Source organism: Lithobates pipiens, unplaced genomic scaffold, assembly GCF_037356315.1.
Source record: "Lithobates pipiens isolate NorthernLeopardFrog02 unplaced genomic scaffold, aLitPip1_a1.2 Scaffold_1, whole genome shotgun sequence".
NCBI lineage: Eukaryota > Metazoa > Chordata > Amphibia > Anura > Ranidae > Lithobates > Lithobates pipiens.
Window position 1 is genome coordinate 236099338 of NW_027507685.1, and position 27469 is coordinate 236126806.

Consider the following 27469-nt stretch of genomic DNA (forward strand, 5'->3'; position numbering starts at 1 on the left):
AACTTTGAGGGGCCAATGGATGGGGCCATATATTGTAGAACCTTCTTACCTCAGCCAGAACACTCAAGATGGGTCTTGGATGGGTCTTCCAGCATGACAATGAAACAAAACATATCGCAAAGGCAATAAAGGATTGGCTCAAGAAGAAGCACATTAAGGTCATGGAGTGGCCTAGCCAGTCTCAAGACTAATCCTATAGAAAATTTATGGACAGAGCTGAAACTCCGAGTTGCCAAGCCACAGCCGAGAAACCTTAAGGATTTAGCCCTTGTACACAAGGTTGGACATTCCGACAACCAAATCCGTCGGATTTTGTCCGAAACTGTTGCATACACACAGTCGGACAAAGTTGTCGGAAAATACGATCGTTCAGAACGTGATGACGTTATTTCCTTACGACGGGACTACGTTCAGGCTAGTAGCCAATAGCTTTGATGTAGGAATTTGATCTGAGCATGCGTGGCACTTTGTCCGATCGGAATTCTCTACACATGATCGGAGCATTTTGTCGGAAAATTTTACCAACCAGTTGGAAAACTTGGTCCGTCAGAAACAGTCCGATGGAGACCAAACTGTCCGAGCGGACACATTCCGTCAGAATCTCCGACAGTGTGTACAAGGGCTTAGAGAAGCTCTGTAAAGAAGAGTGGACCAAAATCCCTCCTGAGATGTGTACAAACCTGGTCACTAACTGCAAGAAACGTCTCACCTCTGTGCTTACCAACAAGGGTTTCTCCAGTACTAATGCCGCGTACACACGACCGGACTTTTCGAGGGACTAGGTCCGACGGTCATTCCGACGGACTTTCGGCGGAGTTCTGGCGGACTTTCCGTATGAACGGACTTGGCCACACACAATCACACCAAAGTCCGACAGATTCGAACGTGATGACGTACGATCGGACTAGAATAAGGAAGTTCATAGCCAGTAGCCAATAGCTGCCCTCGCGTCGGTTTTTGTCCGTCGGACTAGCATACACACGAGCGGATTTGTCAGTAGGAACTGGGTCCGGTGGATTTCCAGCGGAAAAATTTGAAACATGTTCCATTTCTAAAGTCCGTCGGATTTTTGAAAATCAAAAATCCGCTGCAGCCCACACACGATTGAATGGTCCGCCAGGATCGTTCCGTCGGACCTTTGATGTCGAAAAGTCCGGTTGTGTGTACGCGGCATAAGTCATGTTTTGCTTGGGGATCAAGTGATTTTGCTCACTGAACTGCAACTCAATTTATAACATTTGCATCGTGTTTTTTTCTGGATTTTTGGTGGATATTCTGTCTCTATCATTTAAAATATACATACAGGGGATCAAATAATTATTTTCTTTACTATAGGCACATTAAAGAGTTTAAGCTTCAGCGTAATAGAACCTAAAACAGAGATTTTCATTTGTAACCTTTACAACGAGCCGCACTTTATAGTAAAGGACATTTCAGCTCAAAATCGAAAAAGTCATCTTTCTTTAATGAAGATATTTATATCATTTTAATTAGGAAAGAGTGAACATTTTTGGAAATGTGGCGATGAGATTGTGCAGCCGGAGCACAGATCGATGCCCATAATTCATGACCACATGGCATCAGTGATTGGCAGACTGATACAGGAGATGCCCCAGCCAAACAGAAGACCCATGTGTATACGCACAATACCTGGGGTCATGCCAACTACACCCCCAGCCCGTGTATCCCTCTTACTACACACTCTAAAAGGGCTGAAATACGGAAAATGATTTCCTAAATTGTACATTCCTAGATGGAAGTTTTTTGTTTTGTTTTTTCAAAATATGCACAGTTTAGGGGTAAAAATTCATTAAATTAAAATAAATTAAATAATTAAACCTTAACTAGATGATATTTAGGGGCATATTTATCAAGCAGTGAGTGTGACTTTCACCAAACATTCAATGCAGGGGCGGGCAAACTGCGGCCCTCCGGCTGTTGTGGAACTACAAGTCCCATGATGCCGCTGTCACTGGGAGTAACTGTCAGTTTCCCAGCATTCCTCTGGGAGTCATGCTTGTAACTGTCAGTCTTGCAATGCCTCATGGGACATGTAGTCCAAAACAGTAGGGTAGCAGTTGCCCACCACTGCTGTAGTGTTTATGAACATGGACAGAATCGCTTTTTAATGCTACTCATTCATAGCACCCTAAACGTGGCAAGCAGATGTGCATTTATTGTGGGAAAAAATGTACAACATGTACGGCAAAACTCAATATTTTATTAATCCCTAAGGGAAATTATTCATGAGTTACTTTCCTGCATTTGTCGCACATAGGCCAGCCCATTTAAAGAGGAAGTAAACCCTGATGAGTGTTACTTCCTCTTACATTCCCTGCAAAGGTAAAGCATAATGGACTACTGTGCATCGCATAGTAGTCCATTATGTGTCACTTACCTGACACAGGAGCCAGCGAAGTCACCGCTGTCCCCTGTAGTTCCGAGTGTCCATCTTCTTGGTGGGTCTTGCCGCTCCGTTGCTGTCATTCGGCGAAGCCGCGATGACGTCACTCTCGTGCATGCGCACGGGAGCCGCCACTCGTGGCATATCGCCGTTGACCGCGGCGCGCTCAGTGCACTTGCGCACCGCTGTCTACGGCGCATGTAGGTTTAGGAGATATTTCTTGGACCTACAGGTAAGCCTTAATCTAGGCTTACCTGTAGGTCAAAGTTGGTTGTAAGGGTTTACAACCACTTTAAATGACTGGGCAGCCATGTGTTTTTGTGTACCGAGACCAAAAAATAATAATCCTGGTTTCAATTTGTTAGTGTATCTAAATCTGCTAGCCATCTAACACTCCCCTCCCCCCAGACTGACAATGCTGCTCTCTACTGTGCCTCCTGTTCTCCTTCATCCAGAGTGGGGACACTCTACTACAGGAGATGTGTTACTAGCCAGATCACCAGATGAAAACAGAGGGAAAAAAAACAAATGCAGCCACCACATCTAATGATTGGTAAGCTGCAATATATTACATTTTTGTTTTTTTGGTCTATTCACCGTTCACACCAAATGCGACTTTGTAATTGTGCGACTTCTTGTTGGGTGCCAAGTTTGGGTCACGAGAGGAGATGGTGGGTTCTTCTGGACTACGCTAGGCACTTGGGATAGGATCACTGCATTACACATCGGATACCTTTGCTCTGTGCTGTTTCCATCAATGCCCTGGGACAATTCTGAGGCTGCCATATGGGAATACTTGACCTTAAGGTGGGCCTCTACTTTTAGAGATGAACGTACACCATGTACACTTAGCCCTTGTACACACGATCGGAGATTCCGACGAAACGTGTCCGATTGGAGCGTTTTGTCGGATATTCCGACTGTGTGTGGTCTGCATCGAACTGTCTCCGTCGGACCAAATTTTCCAACTTGCCGGAAATATTTTCCGACAAAATGCTCCGATCGGACATACTACGATCACGTGTAGAGAATTCCGATCGGACAAAGTGCCACGCATGCTCAGATCAAATTCCTACATCAAAGCTATTGGCTACTAGCCTGAACGTAGTCCCGTCGTAAGGAAATAACGTCATCACGTTCTGAACAATCGGATTTTCCGACAACTTCGTCCGACCGTGTGTATACAACAGTTTCAGACAAAATCCAACGGACTTGGTTGTCGGAATCTCCCACCGTGTGTACAAGGGCTTACACTGTATCTATCTATTGTCCAGTTAACTCTTGGATCCCCGTGACAATGTACACCTTCTCTGTAACTTGCATTTAGGAGGGACACGCTGAGCCTTGTCCACATCCACCTGCTCAGAGCCTCATCCTGGTCATAAAAGTTCAGCATTGACAGTATAAGGGTACGTGGGGGGGAGCCCTCTGGACCACGCCTTGGCGGAACTGAGCTAAGGGCAGCAGGGACCACAGCAACCCCTCCATAAACTCCATGGGATTTTTCCCTTCCGCGCCTTTCACCACATTCAGGATCCTAAGGTTGTTTCTCCTGTTCTGATTCTCTGTGTCCTCCGCCCAATACTCCAGGGCCCTCAGCTTAGTCTGCAAGGAGAGGAGAGATGTAGAGTACTCCGCCACAGTGTCTACCACGTGGTGGACACCTTGCTCCACAGTGGTGAACTGGGTCCGCATCTTATGCAGGTCTTGTCGGATAAGGCCGGGTTGGCAGGATGTGATAGCTGCCATGATCTCCGGAATGCCTGGTGGCGAGGAAGCCATATTGAGACGCCATATTGGAATGGCGCACCGGGAGGCCATCACTTGAGATACAGGGCTTGGTGACGTAGCTAAACATGGGGGGAAACCAGAGCTTCTTACTCCATTTCTGGCATCTGAAAAGGCTTTTTTAGGCATGCAGGGTTAGGCTAATTGCACCCAGAAGCGAGGGATCATGCAGAAGAAGTGACTCCGGCTCTGTGCTGCCCTGGCATACCTACAAACGGTAGAGTCCATGTACGATCAAGGAATCCAAAAATCGCATTTCTAGTGTTGGTTTCTTCGGGGACGAACCCCAGGTCCTGATGACCTTTTAAATCACAGCAGTAACAAGAGACATTCTTCAAATCCTCTAGTGGGCGGTTCTTCTACCTCATGGGGGTCTCTTATGGGCTCTAAACCTCTGTATTTGGGGCTCTTTCCGGACCACTGTTTTATATCACAGGACCAGTGGTTCGGACCCAAAGTTAACCTGCCAAAACCAAAGAACCGGGAAAGGCATTAACCAGGTCAGCACTGGCATAATTTTCAACCCGTTTACAGAGTGACTAGGTGAGACCTCTTAGAAAGTGAATGTGAACCAAGTGGGTCTGCCCTAATGGTGGGTGTGACCAATGAAAGTACTAAAAACAAATATCCAGGCGCACAGACCAGAGGCCAAGTGAAAAGTCGAAAAGAAAAATGAAATGTACCTGTGACCTAGGAAAGGCCTCCCTGAAAGTGAGTGTTATCTGTCCAGAAACATCCCAGAAAGAGTGATTTGGGCAGGGCCTCTCAGAAACCGAGCGTGGTGTGGAGGATAACCTCCCAGAAATTGGGTGTGATCTGGGCAGGTCAGCCCAGAAGGTGGGTGTAATCTGGTCAGGGCCTCCCAGAAAGTGAATGTAATCTGAGCAGAACCTCCAAGAAAGTAGGAGTGATTTGAATGGGACCTCCTAGAACAGTGGTTCTCAACTCCTGTCCTCGGGACCCACTAATGCCGCGTACACACGGTCGGAATTCCGGCCAGAAAAAGACCGATGAGAGCTTTTCACCGGAAAATGCGACCGTGTGAATGCTCCATCGGAATTTAGCTGTCTGAATTTCCGCCAGCCAAAAATTGATAGCATGTTCTCAATTGTCCCGACGGAAAAACTTTCTATCGGTAATTCCGATCGTGTGTATGCAATTCCGACATGCCAAAAATCACGCATGCTCGGATTCAACTATGAGACAGAAGCTATTGGCTACTGGCTATTGAACTTCCTTTTTCTAGTCACGTCGTACGTGTTGTACGTCACCGCGTTATAAATGATTGGAATTTGATGTGACCGTGTGTAGGCAAGACAGCTTGAGGAATTCCGTCGGAAAAACCATCAGAGCTTCTTCCGACGAGAATTCCGATCGTGTGTACACGGCATAACAGGCCAGGATTGCAAGATAACGGAAATATATCACAGGTGATATAATTTGCTGCTCAGTGATTGCCGTATTGATTGCCGTATTCTGGTCTATATCTCCCCGAGGTAATACTTAAAATCTGGCCTGTTAGTGAGTCCCGAGGAGAGGAGTTGAGAACCACTGTCCTAGAAAGTGGGTATGACCAGGGTGGGTCTGTCCAGACAGTGGGGATGATCTGGGAAGGGCCTCCCGGGAAATGAGCATGAGCTGGTTAGAAACCTCCCAGAAAGTGGGAATGATCTTGGCAGGACCTCCTATAAAGTGGGCATGATCTGGGTGGAAACCTCCCATAAAGAGGGTGTGATCTGGGCAGAATCTTCCCAGAAAGGGATGTGATTTAGGCGGGAACCACCCAGAAGGTGGCTTTATCCAATGTTTGCTGTGGGCATAGATGGGGGGACTGAGGGAAAGATGTCGGTAAGTATGACACACTGCCCCTTAGCAGATGCACGGTCGTGCCATGAATTGTTAATGGCACACCCACGCAGGGCTGGGACAAGCGGTGGGCAGGAGGGGCGGCTGCCCCTGGCGCAATGGTTTATTCCAAGGGTAGGGGGCACCCTGACCCTAACCCTAAGGGAAAGGGGGGCGCAGTTTGGCATCTTTGCCCTGGGCTCTGGATGACCTTGTCCCGGCAATGCACCCACGCATCGGCTAACGTGCACATTTTTGCATACGCCCACCTGCATGCTAAGCGCGACGCACAGAAACGCACAAGCTCTGTGGCACCTGCAGGTGTGAACCTAGCCTTAAATATTGCCAACCAATTTTTTTTTATCTCAATCTAGAGTTGGGCGTTTTAAATCCGTGGAGATTAAGTAAGTGCCTCGTGTCATGAGAGAGAGCATTTCACAGCAGGGGGGTTGCAGCGCGGGAGAAATCCAGGATTTGTGATTGTTAGAAGAGGCGATCAAAGCGATATGGAGAAATGGTTGTGGTGAAGAGCACAGGCTCCGTACGGGGGAGTATTTGGAAATGAGAGAGGTTACGTGTTGAGGTGGCAACGACGTTTCATGCACTTGCTGGGAACCGGCCCTCGTTCTCCCTCTTTCACATTTCCCGATTCTCTGTGCATTACTTAATATGTAGAGCTATTAATACAACAGCTCCGCAATAACTGCTTTCACCATGTGTTTAAAAATAATTTGAGATATGGATTGCATAAGAGCTGAATGGGAGCCACGCGGGGGCATTTAGAAACCACTTTAGGATGAAATATGACATATAGAGGATGTGCCTATCGCATAGCGTGGAGATCGGCTTATCCGCTGCGACTGCAGAGCCAAAATTCTGCTCGGGGGGATCATACCTCCCAACGGTCCCTGATTTGGAGGGACCGTCCCTGATTTGAAGCAATGTCCCTCTGTCCCTCATTCCTCCTCATTTTGGTCTGATCTATATAGATGTATATAAAATGCCCTTTTTATCTTTCAAAAAACGTTTCCCAGAGCTAAACCTTCCATCCAATTTCTAAATTGCTGCATTTGTACATTTTAAAAGCCAATATAAAGGAATGGTAGTGGAAAAAATAAAGCACTCGTGGATTTAATTAAACTGACACTAAAGTTATTATTTTTTTTTTAAATAACAAACATGTTATACTTACCTCCAATGTGCAGCTCGTTTTGCACAGAGTGGCCCCGATCCTCCTCTTCAGGGGTCCCTCGGCGGCTCTCTCGGCTCCTCCCTGCATTAGATAACCCTCTGGGAGAAGCGCTCTCCTGGGGGGGGGGGGGGGGGGTACCTTGCGGGCGCACTCCCGAGTCCAGCATTCGGCATCCATAGATGCCGAATGCAGGACTTGGACTCGACCCCTGGCGGCCGTGTCATTGTATTTGATTGACAGCAGCAGGAGCCAATGACTGTGCTGCTATCAATTTATCCAATCAACAGCTGAGAACCCCCTAGCCGAGAGATGGAACGTCCCCGTGGGACAAGTTTGAGGGTTCAGGTAAGTAAAACGGGGGGACAGTCACTGGCAGGTGTTTTTTCACCTTAATGCATAGAATGCATTAAGGTGAAAAAAACACTTACCTTTACAACCCCTTTAACCTTTTTTGGGGGTTAATTCTCCTTTAAGGGGGTGTGGCAGGGGGGCGTGTTCTATGAGTACATACATTTGCTAGTAGGCATCCCTCATTCTCATCTCAAAATGTTGGGAGGTATGGGGCATCATGGGCCTTCTGTCTTCATAGGGCTCTACATTTCATGTGGCATCAGAAGTTAGCTCTCATTAAATATCGCAGGTTAGGAAATGAATGGGATAATTTCATTGGCTTCTGCTGTGAGCTAGAAAAAAATACAAGTGGCCACAGGAACCATTCAGATTTCTCGTTTTAGTTTCTAGTGAGCATTTGAAGTTGAAACTTGGATTTCCCTTCAGTCTTGCACAGTTGTACCCGCTTTGTTTTCTCCGTACATCAGAGTTCTCAGTGTTCCCCCTTAGATCAGGGTTCCCAGAGCACCCCTTATGTTAAAAGTCCCCAGAGTTCCCCCTTACATCAGAGTCTGCAGAGTCCCGCCTTACAGTGAAAGGGAACTTTGCGAGTTCAGATGTAAAAGGGGAAATCCGTGGACTCTGATGTAAAGGGGACTTTAATAGAAAAATATATGTATAGTTTATACTATATAAATGTATGACGCGCATGTGCTATATGTTTTTTAAAGTTAAATCTCCTGAAACAACAGTTGTGTTTTGGGGCTAATTTTACTAAATTTATGTTTTCAGTACCAGTCCAGCTGGGTTGCACTGGGTTCTCCTTGACAGCAGGTGTCGCTGTCACCGCCGGCAAGAGTGAGAATGCAGTCTAGTTGGGTGTATTGAATGCCACATTTCTTTTTCGGAACCAGCCCAGTGGGAGTGTTCTCCTGCTGTGCATTCTGGGAGGTGGTATTTAAGGTACCGACATCACGTGCTTCGGGTTGCTGGAGAATATTTTCTGCCTGTCTGGTTCTGGTCCTCCTGACCAGCCCCCCTGGCCCTCCGGGCTTGGGGTGCGGAACCATGCATTTCCAAGTCTTTGGGCTGGCTAGCCTGAGGCAACATAACTGTAGGGACAGGCCTCAATGGATTTCAGGGCCTATTGATCCAAAGGTGATCCGGTGCCATCTCATCTAAGGGAGAGGCCCAGCAACTGGAGAAACCCCAGGGGAGGACTCTTCAGGAGAAGGTCGTGCGCAAGGCTGGATCACTGAAGGAGCCTGGAGGCTCAGTTGAAGGACGCTACATGGATCTACACTCATACGGTATCGCCGGATCGGCTGAGAGATACTGGTACCGTATGATAGCTCTTTAAATTTGTCTATGTCCCTCAGTAAGCTCAAGTCTGTGGCAGAGACTTTCTTAAATATCCTACGCTGAAGTCTGTGGCAGAGACTTTACTTAATACCCTACCGGCTGTTAGGCCTAGTGAGAGGAGGTCTATCTGGGGGTTGTGGAATCCAGCTGTGGAACGGTTATGATTCTCTGGATTTTTCCTATAAGAGACTTTCCATTTTTGCAGTCCAAAGTACCCGAACTTCCTCCTAACCCTCTACCCTAAACTGAGAGACTCTGTTTGTTTCTACTTCAAATAAATAACCCAAAAAGAAGATTCAGTGTCTTTCTTTGGGCCATCTACCACGGGAAACCCTAGACGGAGAAGCAGTCAAGAAGGTAACGGTAAGCCCAATAAAACCAGCAGCTCCTTCGGGGGTCAGTGCTACATAAAAAAATAAAATTGCTGTGCGCCGCTAAGGTGTTCAGGTTTGACTTGAAGAAAAGGTGGCAATCCTATACCCGCTCCTTTCCTCTTCTGAAAGGACTTACTCTGATTTCACTGCACACTGTGAGCTTCTCACAATGTGCATTAGAAGCTGCAGCAAGTTAAATGCAGCCCGCCTTCCTTTCCTGTTCAGCATCCTCTAGGGAGGTCTGAAAATGCAATCTGACTATGACACCCACTCCCCCAGACAGACATCCACCTATCAAGGCATGTTTATATCTGTACAACTCCTCCCAAGAGCCAACCCACTGCTTGCATCAGTGCTGAGGGCTTTTGAGAGCAGGACTGGGGCAGGGCGCTGCCGGCCTCTCCAACCAGCCATGATCTGCCTGCATTACATAGAGAAGCACAGACACCCAGTGATGACAACACTGTGTCTAAAATAAGGGTTGTAATGAAAACAGAAAGATTTTATGTAATGTAGCGGATGATATTTTGGATAAAATGTCATTCATGTGTAAATTTAGTTTTTTGCCCTAGCCCCTGTACACACGGTCGGAGATTCTGACAACCAAATCCGTCGGATTTTGTCCGTCGGATTTTGTCCGACGGATTTTGTCCAAAACTGTTGCATACACACGGTCGGACAAAGTTGTCGGAAAATCCGATTGTTCAGAACATGATGACGTTATTTCGTTACAAAGGGACAACCATCAGGCTAGTAGCCAATAGCTTTGATGTAGGAATTTGATCTGAGCATGCGTGGCACTTTGTCCAATCGGAATTCTCTACACATGATCGGAATATGTCCGATCGGAGCATTTTGTCTGAAAATTTCACCAACAAGTTGGAAAACTTGGTCCGTCGGATACTCCGACGGAAACAGTCCGATGGAGACCACACACAGTCGGAATATCCAACAAAATGGTCCGATCGGCCACATTCCGTCTGAATCTCCGACCGTGTGTACAAGGGCTTAGAACAGTAAAGGGGTTCTGAGGGTTAATTACGTAGGTTGAACTTTGACATCAGTTTGGCTGGGCTGTGTTGGAAGTTCTGCTTGGTCATGTGTACAGTGAGGTACGCATGACAAGCTAGAACCAGGCCTGGTTGGACGGTTTGGGTATCAGCCTTCTCGGGACCAATCAGCGAGTGTGCCGGGCCTCACTGAGGAGTCTGGGAAGGGTACTTAAGATGTTGAGGTCACGTGTTTTGAGAGAGGAGTTGGTGAGGCCCGTGTGTTCTGGGCTTGGTTTCCAGGACCGGGGTAGCCCCGCGAGGGGTCCCGGCTATGGGGTGTTCGACATCCCGCAACATGCTTCTGCTGGTTACCCCCAATAGACCTGTCTGGTGTGGGGTAGGGATCCGTCTGTTCCCGAGTCTCGGAACCGGCTGGTCCGAGGCGTAGTAACTGAGGGAGGATTCAAGGTGTCCAGGTGTGCTCTCGGCTTGGAGGGGCACCACAGCTCGTGACCGGTGGAGGATTCTTCAGAGGAGGGCCGGCAAGTGGCATCCTGAAAAGTGCCTGGTTACTTTTTCCAGTACTAATCCGGAGACAGAGAACGTTCCAAGTACTGAGGAAAAAGGTTCCTGTTCACTTTCAAGGTATAACTTGTACATGGTTGGAGAATGTGACAAGTCTGAGTTGGCGTGCTGATTACCATGATCTCTGGCTAGAGATCTGTTCAGCCTCAAAGTGCCCAGCTGCGAGTGGCTACTCTCTGGGTGGAATAGGAGACTTTGTTGTATCTTCAGTTCAAGGTGCCTGAGTTCTTCGCCCCTGCCTTCTGTTCCTATAGAAGGCTGTGTTGTTGGATGTTACCCCTGCAAAATAAAACCTTTTAAAAGGACTTTATTGGTGTCAGCGTCCAAGTTGTTGGGTACCAACCCTGGGAACCCCTAGACATGGAAGAACAAGCCAAGCGGAGGTGACTGGTAAGCCCAATAAGTCAAGGCCGCCCTACAAAGGGTTATGGCCACTACAGTAAAAAATATTAATACTAGTACTAAACATAGTACTGTTATATGTATTACGTATATTTTGTATTCGAGGCTATACTCAGTCTATGGCAAAAAATATTAATAGCATGTTGGTGAACGGGCAAAGGAGGCACTTTGAAAGATAAAATGTAGGCAAATTAACCTCTACAGATCCGCGCTATAGCCGAATGACGGCTAAAGCGCGGACCTGCTTTGCCGGGACTACGTCTATTGACGTCATCCTGTGCCTGAGCAGGGCGTGCGCGGCGCGCTCTGTGATCAGCAAGTCTATGAGACCCGACCCCTTACCACGTGATCAGCTGTCAGCCAATGACAGCTGATCACGTGATGTAAACAGAGCCGGTAATCGGCTATTTTTTCTCGGCTGATGGCGTGAGGAGAAAAGAAAAAGCTGATCAGGGGCGGCCTTGATCGGGACATCAGTCCCAATCACGGCTAGCTGCTGCAGATCCTTAGTGCCCTCTGCCAGTGCCACATAGCAGTAGGCAACAGTGCCGCCTTCCAGTGCCCACCAGCGCCACCCATCAGTGCCCACAGTGCCACCTATCAATGCCTTAACAAAGGTGGCAATGATGTGCAGCACTTATCAGTGCCCATCAGTGTCACCTACCAGTGCCACCCATCTGTGCCACCCATCAGTGGCCATTAGTGTCGCCTTATCTGTGCCCATCAGTACTGCCTTAACTGTGCCTATCAGTGCAGCCTATCAGTGCCAACCAGTGCCGCCTTATCAGCGCATATCAATAAAGGAGAAAAAATACCTGTTTGCTAAATTTTATAACAAATTATGAAACGTGATTTTATTTTTGTTTGTTTAGCAAAAAATAAAAATCCCAGCTGTGATTAAATACCACCAAAAGAAAGTTCTATTTGTGTGAAAAAAATGATAAAAATATAATTTGGGTACAGTGTTGTATGACCGCGCAATTGTCATTCAAAGTTGAAAATTGGTCTGGGCAGGAGGGGGGTTTAAGTGCCCAGTAAGCAAGTGGTTAAACTTCACCCTTTAGCCCTGGTTCACACCAGTGCGGCTTTGAAATCGTGCTACTTCAGTGCAATTTCCAAGCCGCAGATCAGTGCGATTTGCACTTCCGATTTCATCGTGGCTTGCGACTTCGTTTAACAGAAGTCTATGCAAGTCACAATGAAATCAGGAAAAAAAATTGTGCAGGAACCTTTCCCAAAGTTGCTGCGAAATGAGTTGCGGTGATTTAAAACGGTTCCATTGCCAGCAATGAAGTGCGATTTTTTTTTCATGCGATTTGGTACTGTCAAATCGCATGAAAAATTGCCCCAGGGCAAACGAGGGCTTAGTCATCATTTTAGATTAGTGTTCTTTCATTTTTGCTTCATTGTTGTTATTTTTTTTTTGTACACTCAGAATCACTAAATGATCAGTTACATAACATACTGTCACAAAATAAATGTAAAACACGCTTGTTACAATCTTAAGCTGAAAACAATCTTACGAGTACAGCGCACACATTACAGGCTCATAAATGTTCTTCTAATCTAATGATCGACTAAACCATAAAAATCCCTCTTTACTCACACTGTAAATGGTCTATTAAAGAGGAAGTAAACCCTGATGAGTTTACTTCCTCTTTCATTCCCTGCAAAGGTAAAGCATAATGGACTACTATGCATCGCATTCATAGCACCCTAAACGTGGCAAGCAGATGTGCATTTATTGTGGGAAAAAATGTACAACATGTACGGCAAAACTCAATATTTTATTAATCCCTAAGGGAAATTATTCATGAGTTACTTTCCTGCATTTGTCGCACATAGGCCAGCCCATTTAAAGAGGAAGTAAACCCTGATGAGTTTACTTCCTCTTACATTCCCTGCAAAGGTAAAGCATAATGGACTACTATGCATCGCATCGCATAGTAGTCCATTATGTGTCACTTACCTGACACAGGAGCCAGCGAAGTCACCGCTGTCCCCTGTAGTCCGCCGCATCCATCTTGTTGGTGGGGTCTCGCAGCTCCGCCGCTGTCATTCGGCGAAGCCGCGATGACGTCACTCCCGCGCATGCGCACGGGAGCCGACACTGAGAATGCCGCGCTCAGTGCGCCTGCGCCATATAGGTTTAGGAGATATTGCTTGGACCTACAGGTAAGCCTTAATCTAGGCTTACCTGTAGGTCAAAGTGGTTTGTAAGGGTTTACAACCACTTTAAAGAGCCAAAACACACAAAACCCAAGCCTCACTCTTTTATAGTGAAAAAATTTAAAGCGGAGATCCACCCAAAAATGGAACTTCTGCTTTAAGTAGTTGTGACCCCCTGACATGGCACATTTAGCATGTCATTTTATTTGGGGGGGGGGGGGGTGAGAGCAGGTACCTCGTTTTTAAAGGTACCCAGCTCCCACTTCCTCCCCTGGCGCCGAGCGAAAGTTCACCTCTCTCCATTCCCTTCCTGCAATCTTCTGGGACATGTCACAGGTCCCAGAAGATTGCCATTCACAACGGGCAGCGCGGCTTTGCGCATGATGCCACAGCCGGGCGCCCACACTTGCAATGCCGGTGCCATGGAAAGGAGGGGGAGAGAAGCAGGGCTTCGGGTGGCCGCATCGCTGGACCGCGGACAGGGGAGTGTCTGGTTATTAAAAGTCTGCAGCTACACTTTTTGTAGCTGCTGACTTTTAAATGGCTGGTACTCCGCTTTAATGTGGACCTGTATTAACCTCTTGCTTACTGGGCACTTAAACCCCCCCCCCCCCCCTCCTGCCCAGACCAATTTTCAGCTTTCAGCGCTGACGCACTTTGAATGACAATTACGCGGTCATGTAACACTGTACCCAAATGACATTTTTATAATTTTTCCCCACAAATAGAGCTTTCTTTTGGTGGTATTTGATCACCTCTGGGTTTTTTATTTTTTGTTTAAAAAATGAAAAATAAAAACATTTTGAAAACAAAAACAAAACGGTTTTATATTTTGTTATAAAATTTTGCAAACAGGTAATTTTTCTCCTTCATTGATGTGCACTGATGGGGCGGCACTGATGGGCACTAATATGCGGCACTGATGGGTATTGATAAGGCGGCACTGATAGGCACTAAGGCAGCACTGATGAGGTGGCACTGGTGGGAACTGGGAGGTGGCACTGATGGGCACTGATGGGCACTGATGGATGGCACTGAAGGGAATTGATAGGTGGCACTGATAGCTGGCACTGATGGGTGGGAGTAATGGGCCCTGGTAGGTGACACTGATAGGCAGCACTGCTAGATGGAACTGATGAGGCACTGATTTGCATCACTGGTGGGCATTGATAGGTGGCACTGATTGGTGGCACTGATATTAACTGGTGGGCACCGATTGATGGCACTGTGGGCACTGGCAGGTGGTACTGGTCGGCACAGATGAGGCGGCTATGCCTCTTCCTGACTGATGTCCCTGCAAACAGAAGCTGGTGATCGGCTTTTTTTTCTTCTCACGCTGTCAGCGTGAGCAGAAAAAAAAATGATTACCGAGCTTCTGTATACATCACGTGATCAGCTTTCATTGGCTGACAGCTGATCACGTGGTGAGGGGCCGTGATCATTGACTTGGTGATCACAGAGCGCGCCGGCCGCTCGTGACTTGAAGAAAGGGGAGGCCGTCCATTGACGGCATCCCGGCAATGTAGGACCGCTCTGTAGCCGTCATTCGTCTGTAGCGCGGATGGGTTTGCGACCATGGAGGATCCGCCCACATGCCTGGACCAGCACCCGGCTTACCCGGGCGCTCCCGCCCCCTCCACAGCCCAGAGCTCCAGTGAGTGAGGAGGGGGAAGAGCAGAGAGCCGGTGAATGACAGTCTGCAGCTCTCTGCTCGGGGAGCTGTGAGAACCGAGCAATCTGCGGTATTAGATCGCTCAGTTCTCAGTGTCAGAACCAGCGGAGGACAGATGCAGCATCCACCTAGGTAAGGATGAAAAAAATTAAGTCCATACTTGCTTTTTAACTACTTGACCTCCAGAAGGTTTTACTCCCTTCATAAACAGACTATTTATTGTTTTGCTATTCAGCACTGCGCTACTTTAACTGGTCATTTCTCAGTCATACAACACTGTACCCAAATTTAATTTATATTGTTTTTTTTTCACACTTAGGGTTGGTTCACATGCAAAGTCTGTGCGATGCAAATTCAGCCATACAAACTCGCATCGCATCAGACCAAACTCGTGCAGGACCCCATTTTTTTTTGTCTGCACCAGAATCAGATTCCTGTCCGAATATACAATTCGCACCGCAATCTGCGAACTGATCTGGGGGTGTCATTTACTTTGAATTGACCTTCTGCTGGGGATTCAGGTGCGATGCAAGTGCGATCTGCACTGGATTGGCAGAGTCGCACTGAACTGAGCCTAATAGAGCTTTCTTTTGGTGGTATATGATCACCACTGCGTTTATTTTTTTTTATTATACCTGCACGTACTTTAAAGACAAACCTACACAACTCATTCAATTAGTGTCAAATCAGGCAGGCCTTCACACTACTTAGTCAATGGTAGATCTAAAGGACAATCAGATTGTATAGCGTATGGTCAGCTTTATGCCAGCCGTGTCTGTTTTGCATCAGATTTTCAGTTTCATTTTTGAATATTTTCCATCAACGTTACCATGCAAGTGTTTGCATTTTTCTTTGATTCCACCCGAATCACATTCAGAATACTGATTAAAATGCCAATCATTTTTATTAAAATGTCAGTTTCATCCATCGCACGCTCTAGCAATCTGGGTGAAAAATTGTTGAATTATGCCGTACGCTTAAGCGCCTTTCACATGAATGTTTTGATCCGGTCCTGATCTGGACGATCCGGCCTGTCCGTTTTTTCAGGCAGACCCGATTGGATCCTCCAGTCTCCTCTATGGAGCACCGGCGGTTGTAAATGGACATGTGGTGGAGGTTAACAGAGGGATGTATTGGTGCCTTAGGCCAGGTTCACATATGTGCGGCCGCGGTTTCCAGCCTGGGTTTGGTGTGTTTTTTTTCTTCAGGTCCGTTTCAGATCGGAATTTTTTCCTGAATTTGGACCTGAAGCGCACAGGACCCTTTTGGAAACCGCACCGTGGCCGCCCTGGACACCCATTGGGAGCCGGTCATGCTTGCATGTCATGCAAATCGGATGCGGTGAATACCACATCCGAACTGTGCATATGTGAAGGTGTTCTTTATTACATATGTGAAAACTAGGAAATAGTATGGAACTACAAGTTCCAGCATGCGCAGGTCTTGAACAGCTGTTTCAGAACTAGAAGTCCTCAGTATTACCATCTCCGTGTATTGAGCTGAGGTGCTCCAAGCTGTTAGGTGCACTGCAGTAACTAGGTCTGAATCTACATACTTGGCAGCATTGAGCCTTTCCTTAACTGACCCCTCTCTCTCCTGCTGGGCTCCAGTGCCATGCTAAACAGTCCTGATGCAAACATCGAGCCCAGCCAGCGCCTTATTGACAGTCTCGGATCAAAATGCACTTGTTAACTCCGTCGCTGCTTTTACGGGTCTGTCTCTCTCTTGCATGAACAATAAAACGCATACCACTATTATTTGCTCAGGACTGCATTAACATCGGTGACAGTCAGTGTGTTAAATTATAATTTAAGGAACAACGGGTAGCGACAAAGACCCCATGATTGGCCAATTAATTCTATAGTGACTCACCTGCACTGTGAAAGACGAGGCCTACCGCCACGCACACCGATTTATATTCTGCGTTCTCAATCAGGAAACCTATAGCCTGTATTTTAATTGAGGCATTGCAGACTATAATGGCGCAGGTTTTTCAGGGCCTGCCCTGCCCTAATGTCGGGAGAGGATCGGTGGCTCTCTCAAGTCTTTTTCCTCTTCTCAATGGGGGGGGGGGGGGTGTCTGTTCAGGAGAGCCCTCACCAAGTACTTGAAACTAGTTCAGAAGGTCTTTAAGGAGCGGAGTCCATCTGGTTGGGGCCTAGGTGGACTGGAGTACCTTGCCCCCGTCAGGAGCCTTGTGCCCCAGGGTTGTTCGCGGAAGGGCTGGAGTGGCGGTATAATAATGAGGTCTGCAGGCAACAGTGAAGCACGGTGGACATTCCTTGCAAGTTTGGGGCTGCATTTCTTCAAATGGAGATTTGGTCAGGATCAATGGTGTCCTCAATGCTGTTCTAGCCTGTCTCGAACTCTGCAGGTAGGTTGCTCCAAACATCTTAGAGAACTATCCACAGATCTTCTGTGGATGTCGGCTGCCTCAAATCCTTCTGTTTCTTCATGTCATCCCAGACCAACTGCAAAATGTTGAAATCAGGGTTCTGTGGGGGCCAAACCATCACTTCCAGGACTCCTCCCTCTGTACATTGAAGATAGTTCTTAATGACATTGGCTGTACTGTATGTTTGTGCCATTGTCCTGCTGCAGAATACATTTTGGGGCCGGTCACACACCTTCCTGACAGTATGGCATGATGGATAAGTATCTACCTGTATTTCTCAGTATTAAGGACACTATGAAGGCTGGGATTTTATTACTTTTTGACACTTTTTTGGTGAATGGGTACTATTTTCCCACATACTCATTCTCTAGGAGGAGGGGGCGGGATCTGGGGGCCCCCTTCTCAAAGGGGGTTTCCAGATTTCGATAAGCCCTCTGCTCGCAGACCCCACAACCACAGCTCAGGGTTGTTGGAAAGAGGCCAAAGCACCCCCCACCCCTATGTTGATGGCATGTGGTCTGGTATGGTTCAGGTATGGTGCTCACTTGCCCCCCCTCCTGACCTGCCAGGCTGCGTGCTTGGGTAAGAGTCTGGTATGGATTTTGTGGCGGAAACCCCACGCTGTTTTTTTAAATATTTTTCTATTGCCGGCAATGGTTTTGTATTGCCAGAAATTTAAATGTAGTTTCTTGGCTTTTTTTCTTTTCTTTAGAAATTTCTGCAGCTGGTTCTATACATGCTACAGATGCGCTACATTACAGGCAGACTAAGGAGACCCTCCAGGCACTATATTTAAAGGAATTCTTCATTTTCATTGTTGCACTTTTTGCGTCATTAAAATCACTGCTCCTGAAAAAATATCCCCATACCCCTTTTATGGCCAATTACATGTATATAAGCCTTCAAAATGGGCACTTTTGACTTCTCATGTTCGGCTCCCATAGACTTCAACTGAGTTTGTGGTTCAGGGCAGAACATTTCCCCTGTGTGGGAGTTCTGGTGTGAACAGGGGGGTGTTCAGCCCATCTCTAGTGCTGAAGTATAAAATTTTGGTGCTTTTTGACACCCGGGGGAACTGCACATTTGGCGATCAGCGCCAATACAAGTGAATAACTGTATGTGGCCTCGCCTCGGCAAGTCCCATGAAGAAAGAGGTCCACGTGGTTTTGGCCGAGGAGACCACTAGTACCCCAGTCCCTGTTGGGAGTCTTGCACCCCAAGGATCGCGGCCAATGGTCCTTTTTCTTTGGAGGAGAACCATGTATACACCCTGTGCACATTTTTGCGTGCCTCACTCTTTTATTGCACCTGGTGTTAAGTTTTTTAAATATAAGTTTTATTAAATACGTGCAAAGGGAGAAGTCCCCTCGTTACAATGAAACGTACAGAAGTCATAATACATGAAGCACAATGTGTTTGATAACATTAAATATGTTACATCAATATCAGCCACGTATGTATGGAGCAAACACATACATGTGTGTGAAAACATTGAATGATAGGGTCCTCCGCGGCACTTTTTTTTATTATAAAGAATAATAATAGCAGAAATAAGAAAGAGAGTGAAGTAATGAAGGGAGAGGGGAGGAAAGAAAGGAGGGAGTACCAAGACAGGGCTGGGGCGCTGGAGGATATTAACGTTCCTGGGCACTATGTCCCCAGAAGGGTTGTCCCCCCTCATCGGAGTAGATAAAGATGTTCCAAAGACTCCAGGTCTTTGTATATTTCTCCTGATTGTGTTGCACAGTGAGGATCAAGTCCACCATTTTGTTTATCTCTTCCACTTTTCTCAGCCAGCACCCAGTGGTCGGTGGGCACTGCTGTTTCCAGTAGAGGGGTATGCAAGCCTTAGCAGCTTTTAATAGATGGCATACTAGTGTTTTTTTTTTTTTTGTAGGTTTTAGCTGAGATTTTGGACAGGTGCAGTAGGAAGAAAGATGCGTCTGCTTGAATTTTGTATTCCGTAAACTTTTGTGTTATACGGCGTACATCTTCCCAAAAGTTCTCTAGTTTTGGGCAGGACCAGAAAATATGTAATAGGGAGCCCTTGTCCTCCCCACAGCAGAGGTCTGAGGCAGTCGGGAAGTATTTATGTAGTATGGTGGGTGTGAGATACCATCTGGAGAAGATTTTAAAGTTTGTTTCCTGGATTTTGGAGCACATGGAGGATTTGATGTCAAAGGTGATGAGATGTTGTTTCTGTTTTTCTGTAAATGTACGATCAAGGTCTGCCTCCCATTTTTCCAAGGAGAATGGATCTCACCGCTCCAGGAGCACACATGCAGGCTGTAAACTGTCTCTTCGGATGGGAAGCCACAGGTGCTGGCTATTACCACTAGCAACAGATGAAAAACAAGCTGTGGACTGCAGCACTCTTCAGAAGACCACTTTCTTTTATTGGAAAATCACATCACAGCTCAACAAACACAGCGAACAAGGAAAAATTGCTGACGTTTCGCACTAGCTGTAGTGCTTATTCATAGGCTAAGAATAAGCACTACAGTTAGTGCGAAACGTCAGCAATTTTTCCTTGTTCGCTGTGTTTGTTGAGCTGTGATGTGATTTTCCCATAAAAGAAAGTGGTCTTCTGAAGAGTGCGGCAGTCCAGAGCTTGTTTTTCGTCTGTCCCATTTTTCCAAACATGAGAGATGTGGTTGTTCAGAGGGTGAATTTAGTAAAGAGTACATTTTAGAGAGGGTCCGAGACAGTGGACCAGATTCTGAGCAGTAGTCCTCAAAAGTCATCTGTGTACGCGACAAAGCATTCGGGTCAGGTATGGAATGCAGGAAGTGGTGTAATTGGGCAGCCTTCCAAAAGGGAAGGCGTTAGATGCCCGACATGTCGGTTAATTCTGCGAGAGATGTCTGGCGACCCGATGTCACGAAATTGAAGGCCTGTTTCCATCCCAGCTCTCTCAAGCTTGCGTTGTAGGCCTGGAGAGAAGTTTGGGTGTCCCAAGATCGGGTATAGGGGGGAGGACTCCGTCGTCAAAATTGTTTACATGGCTATATGAGTGCTGTGTCTCAGTGTGGTCCCTATCAAGGGGTGTAATTTCTCTCTGGGGGGGGGGGGGGTAACGAGTTGTAGCACCATAACGCACTTTTCAGAGGGACTGTAGTCTGGGATTGTTCTATTTGCGTCCATAATTTGTGTGCTACGTTCCGTCTCCAGTCCAGATGCCCAGATGTGTGGCCTGATAATATCGTTAAATGTCTGGTACCGCTAGACCTCCATTTTGTTTTTGGAGGGACATTTGAGGGCGGTTTAATCTAGGTTTCTTTTGGGCCCAGATAAAGCGGGTGAAGAGGGCCTGTGTTTGAGGAAAGCGGTAAATATTTGTATAGGGAGGGCTTGGAACAGATATAAGAATTTATGGAGGATTCACATTTTTATCAAGTTACATCTGCCAAACCAGCGCTGGTTAGCAGCGGGGGAAAGTTTAGGTTAAATGTTCTTGATATGTCTGGTGTTTTTGTTTCACGCGTGCGCGTCACGCAAAAAAAAAAAAAAAAGGAAGTATTGTTTTTTAGTGGAAGAGGAAGATTTAAAAATATTGAAAATGACTCTTGAAATTGCCTTTTAAGATGTAAAAGCTTTTATGTGATTGTAGCAATTGAGTTTAGATCTGCTCTAAATGAACTCATAAAGGTTAGTGAATTAGCACCATAGAAGAGGAGTCACTAAAAACCACAATGGGAGCAGAAAACTGAACAGCCCCCCCCACCCTCCTCCTCATATCTTATCCAAAGCCTGCCAGTGTCTTGTTCAGCCTCTGAGCTGCTCATTTAAAAAAAAAATGATTAGCCTGGTACAGACTCATACAGCAGAACTGAGGACAGGATGTGAGGGGAAGAATCGCATCTTCAGATGGAATGTGAGTACAGCTGATTTATGAAGAGACGCAGGCATGGTGAAGCCCAGGAGCAGTTGCTCTTCACCATTGATAATTAGACCCTTGATAGTAACATCGCCCCACTACTAGGATCAGCTACAGAGCTTAAAGCTGAACTCCGGCCGTCCACCATGTACATTAGAAGCTGCTGCAAGTAATGCCGCGTACACACGAGCGGATTGTATGGCGTACTTAGTCCATCATACAATCCGACGGACAATCCGGCGTACTTTCCACTGAACGGACTTGACCACACACGGATACACAAACAGTCCGTCGAAAGCTTGCGCGATGACCTGTACAGCACGTACGACGGGACTAGAAATAGGAAGTCCAAGACACAGCAAAGCACCCTTCCGCCGTGTAAATCCTTTCTGGGCATGCGCCATTCTTAGTCCGTCGAACTAGCATACTGACGACCGTATTGTCCGCTGAAACCAAAGTACGACGGACAGATTTTTGGAAAAACCGAAAATCTTAGTACTCCGGACTGCACGCTGAAAAAGTCCGCTGAAGCCCACACACGAGCGGATTGTCCGCTGAAATGTGTTTCAACGGACTAAGTACGCCAAACAGTTCGACCGTGTGTACGCGGCATTAGGCTGGCCATAGATGATTCGAAATGTTGATGTGCAGGTTGAATGTACCAAGTCGATCAATCGAACAACTTGGGTACAACCAGCTTACTGGATTCTCTTCCGATTATCGCAAGCAGCTGCTATAGCCACTAGCGATAATTACTGTCTTCTCCTGGTTGGGACAGCTTGCTGGTTCCCCTGTCAGCACTGTCTGTGTTGATGGGGGAATCGTGCAAGTTAAATAAATTTGTACCGTGTATGGCAGGCCTAAGATACAACTAGGGTTGCCTTCTGTCTGGTTTTCACCCGGACAGTCCGGTTTTTAAATGACGTGTTCAGGTTTTCATGTCTGCAACACATTATTCAGACCAGACTGTACCGGGAGTGACAAGTGTGCTCGGCCATCTGATGCGTGTCTCCCTTCCCTGTCTCACTCACAGCACCATGGTTCAAAGCTGCCTCCTCCACTCTGTTTACACACAGGAGGAGAAGGGATATATACGCTGATCTAGGTCTGTAGAAAGTATTTATCATACTCTGTACATGAACAGGGGAGGAGGAGAGAGTGGCTGGGAAGGAGAGCCACTTAAAAAGTATGTGGAGGGGCATGGGGGGGGGGGGGGGGGTAAAGGGATATGTGCTGGGGGCGCTTTGGCAGTGGAGAGGACTTATGCCAAAAGCGTGGGTTGGATTTGAAATCTGACAACCCCTTCTAGCACAAGTCCTCTCCCATCCCAAAGCACCCCCAGCACATATCTGACCCCCCGCTGGAATAAATTCTCTCTCCTCCCAAAGCACCCAACCAGCACATATTTAAGCCCCCCCCCCCCCCTCCTCTGCCAGCTCTAGCTCTCTCCCCTTTCAAACCGCTTCCCAGCACATATCAATTTCATTTCAATTCATTTTTAATAGCACTTGAACGCAGTGTAGTTTTGCCGCAGCTGTCGAGCAGAAATCCACATTGTGCAAAGCTTGTCGTCCAAAAGAAGCCCCTGCCCGTTTTTGGGTGCCATGATGCAGTTTTCTGCGTGATTTTTTATGCGGCAGTTGCGGCAAAACTGCACCGCCTTTAAATGCCAATTTGTATTCGATTGCATTCACACCTGGGTGTTTTGAATCGATAAATTGATAAAGGCAGACCTCATTCCGCGAAGCTTGTTGCACGAAAGAAGCTTTTTTAGATGCCATTAAAATGAATGACATCTGAAATGCGCGTTGTGCGATTTGTAATTTTTCAAAAGCGTTATGAAATTGTGGGCAGAATCACAGCCATTCCGCCTGAGAATCAAAACACCCAGGTGTGAATGCAGCCTTAACCCTCTTTCACACCGGTGCGATTTGACATGCGTTTTGACAGTTCCAAATCGCATGACAATTGTCGGCAATGGGACCGTTCAAATTGCCGTGAGTTATGTCTCAGCAACTTTGAAAAAGGTTCCTGCACTACTTTTCTTCCAATTTCATTGCGACTTGCATAGACTTCTAAATTATGGGGAAGCCTCAAATTTAAGCAAGATACCATCGTCCCAGTTAATGTATATAGAAAAAAAGGGAGCATAAAGCTCATAAAATAGGAAAAAGGCTCTGGAGGAAATTTTCCTAAGAATTTAGTGGGAATAGTAGGGACTATTGCGGTATCAGATAATGTTCAAAATATAAGAGTTAGAATTAAAATTCAAAAATATTTTATTATAAATAGCTACACAAAGATAGTAAAAGGAAAACATATAAACATAGATCAAGACATACAACAATAGAGTCAATCCATTAGAAAGACAATATTAAACAATAGAGACTTCTGTTAAAAGAAGTCACAAGCTGTAATGAAATCGGAGGTGCAAATTGCACTGATCTGTGGCTTTGAAATTGCGCTGAAGTAGCGAGATTTTAAAGCGGCACCAGGGCTCATTGGCACCCAAACACGCGCGGTGCGTTTTGGTACTATTACAGTGCAGTTTGGAATTGCGGCGATTCTGCCTGATATGAACGGGCCTGAGCGATTACAGCCCCATTCACACCTGAGCACATGGCAATCGCAGCAAAACGCGCAACACGTTTGCGTTGCCACTGTCTCTTAAATGAAAAACGCGCAACGCCAAACGTGCCTGGCTCACTGCCATAATTTTAGTACATGAGCTTCTTTGCCGTGCTTTTGGATAGCGCTGCTCTAAAAATGCACCGTAAAAACGTGGCGTGGGAGCGTCGCTAAATTCGCTCATATGTGAACGGGGCCTACATGCAAACGGCTGCGAATAGCTGCGGGTGCCGTCAGGCTCCCATTGCTTTCAGTGAGGCGTCCCCGCCCACATCTAATCGCAGGGGACCCCGCTAAGCCTCCTGCAGATAATCACAAATTACCCCATTCATAAGTATAAATGGGACCTTAGATTGACAGCACTGCGGTGGAGTTTGATTGGCTTACAGTACAGGACTTCCCACTCTCAGCCTGATATCTACTATGCAGTGGACTGAAACCTGATAATATAAAAATAGAACTCAGACAGTTATGATACAACTAAAATATATTTAATGATTCTAATGAATACATAACTGAGCTAAAGGATGTTTTTTGTAATTTGCCTGGGGTCCCAATTTAATGACACATTCCATTTACACGTACTCCCATCATGCAGCGTGCGTGTTCTGAATGAAGAGATCTGATCAGTATTTGGGAGTAATACTCGGGGCCTATTCATTCTGTGCTCTTAAAAGCTAATTTATTTTGGCATGCGTTTCTAAACGCTTTTGTGATTTTTTATTTTTTTTTCACTTGTGTTATAGATGCATTTGAGTCAGTTTTTTTTCATCAGTTAAAGCTGAGCTCCAGCCTTCTCTTCAGACTTGCAAAGTCGCACAGCCTCCCTCCCTACTGAAATGGCTTACTCTGATTTCACCGCACACTGTGAGCTTCTAGAAATGTGCATTCGAAGATGCAGCAAGTTAGTGAGAGGCTGCAGCAAGTTAGTGAGAGCCTAATGCCGTGGACACACGATTAGACTATCCGGCGGACTTAGTCCGGCAGACAATCCGCCGGACTTTCCAGCGGAGGTCTGCCGGACTTTCCAGCGGAGGTCCGCCGGACTTTCCGAACGAGCGGACTTGCCCACACACGACTACACACAAACTGACTTTTCCGGTGGACTAGGTTCTGCAGACAATCCGCTGGACTTTTGGCAGAGGTCCGCCGGACTTTCCAAATGAACAGACTAGCCCACACATGGACTAAAGTCCGTTAATTTTGAACGTGACTTCAGGTACGACGGGACTAGCGAAGGAAGTCAATGTCGCCGCTTCCATCCGCGAGATTAACACCTTGCGAGCCCCGTCGCCTGGTATGGGTTTTCAGGGTAACCCCTACCCCGAAAAACAGCATTGGGTCCCCCCAAAGTCCATACCAGACCCTTATCCAAGTACGCAGCCCGGCCGGTCAGGAAAGGGGGTGGGGATGAGCGAGAGCACCCCCCCTACTGGACCATACCAGGCCGCGTGCCCTCAACATGCGGGGGTGGGTGCTTTGGGGAAGGGGGGGCACGCGGCCTGGTATGGTTCAGGGGGGGGGGCGCTCGCTCGTCCCCACCCTCTTTCCTGACCTGCCAGGCTGCGTGCTCGGATAAGGGTCTGGTATGGACTTTGGGGGACCCCCACGCCGTTTTTTTGGCGTAGTGGTTACCCTGAAAACCCATACCAGCCGACAGACTCGCAAGGTGTCAATCTCGCGATGGAAGCATTGATTTCTTCGCTAGTCCCGTCGTACTCGAAGTCACGTTCAAAATGAACGGACTTTAGTCCGTGTGTGGGCTAGTCCATTCATTTGGAAAATCCAGCAGACTAGCAGACAGACGAGCGGATTGTCCGCCAGAAAGCTGAGTCCGGCGGACAATTTTGAGTCAAGTCTTCTTTCAAAGTCCGCCGGACTTTTAGGAAGAAAAAGTCCGCCGAAGCCCACACATGTTCGAATTGTCCAGCGGACTCTGGTCTGCCAGACTAAGTCTGCCGGATAGTCCGATCGTGTGTATGCGGCATAACAGTTCACAATAAGCCTAACGTGAATGAAGCAGTTTTCAGCCAGACTGACAGCATCTATTAAGAGGTGCAGAATGCAGCCTGGCCATCTCGTGCCCAAGTGGGAAGTTGCTCCAAAGATTTTCAACCCTATGCTCGTCAGGAACCTCTCCCTACCGCTAGTACTGTCCCTAACAGGCGGGGTACCTGTCCCTATGCTACCACACTCGCAGAAAACACAACAAACTTGGGAACCAGGGCCTTAAAAAGGCTCTGTCTGACCCAAGATGGCTGCCAGAGTCACATGAGGTGACAGCATCCAACCAGATTGCTTCTCCAGTGACCCAGGAAAGCATAGAGGAACCATGTTCTTCATGACTTCCTCTCCAGCGCCACCTGCAATGGAGAAAGTAAACTGCACCTACCTACAATGGCATTTTGATATTTGCATAATGCCTCCAAAGAGCCAGTCCACTGCTTACATCAGTATGGAGGGCTCTTTGGAGGAGTACTGGGGCAGGGTGCTGTGATGTTTTCAAGAAGCAATGTACAGGATCTGCCTATATTTCATAGAGGTCAGAAACCCAAAGATGATCAGTGGGTCTAAAATAGGCATGTAATGAAAATGGAAACATTTTCTTTAAAAAAATAAATTAGCATGGTGATGAGGGAGGAGGGAAGAACCAAGGAAGGCGAAATTTAAGCAGATTAAACCTCAGCTTTAAGTCATGGAAGTACCTAAAAAGAAGGGAGTAAATACATCTTCTGCTGCCCATTGGTGAATCGTCCAATAAAGTTTCTTCAGACACGACAAAAGTTTCGATCTGCTATGTGTGCCGCTTCACTTGGTGTTTCCTCCAGTTGACCCCTACGTCCCTACAGGAGTCACTTTGAAGTATATCAGTTTTGGATTGAGTGGAAAAATATAAAAATCCTGCATATCTGTGGCTCCATTAGGGAGATTTTGCCCTCACTTACTGTTATGGTGACAACAGTTTGCAGCCTGAGAGTCAGGGCTCAGAACGAAGTCATCTGAAGTCTGAGTTGCTGCTCATTCAACTGTCTGACCTGGTGTCTCCAAGCTTCTAAGTGTGCATAGCAGGGTCTAATGAAATCACCCTGTAGTTGCTTTCAATAGTCTCTGTTATTTCTCAATGTTATGCACTTCCAGGACCAGAGAGACAGTGTGTGAGGTCAGGCAGCTATAATATAAATAAATATGATATAAATCATTCATAAGTAAGCCTGCAGAATTACAATAACTTAAGAATGAATAATTTTATTCTTGGATAAACCCAGTCTTGACCGGCTTTTCTTAAAGTGGGCTTTGCTTGAAATTTAAAGGCCCTCTTATCATGGAGCCCTAAGATCTCTGAATCAAAAATTCTGAGCAAAAGAGGACTTCGGGATTTCATGCCTAGATAAAAGGTACACTATATTGGCAAAAGTATTGGGACACCTGCCTTTACACACACATAACCTTTAAT

General features: G+C 46.7%; 1 protein-coding gene across 13 annotated transcripts in view; it reads left to right on the top strand.

The window, feature by feature from the left end:
- The window catches only part of SYNGAP1 (synaptic Ras GTPase activating protein 1), a 562775-nt gene that overhangs the window by 227225 nt on the left and 308081 nt on the right, over positions 1-27469 (top strand). The window lies entirely within an intron of this gene.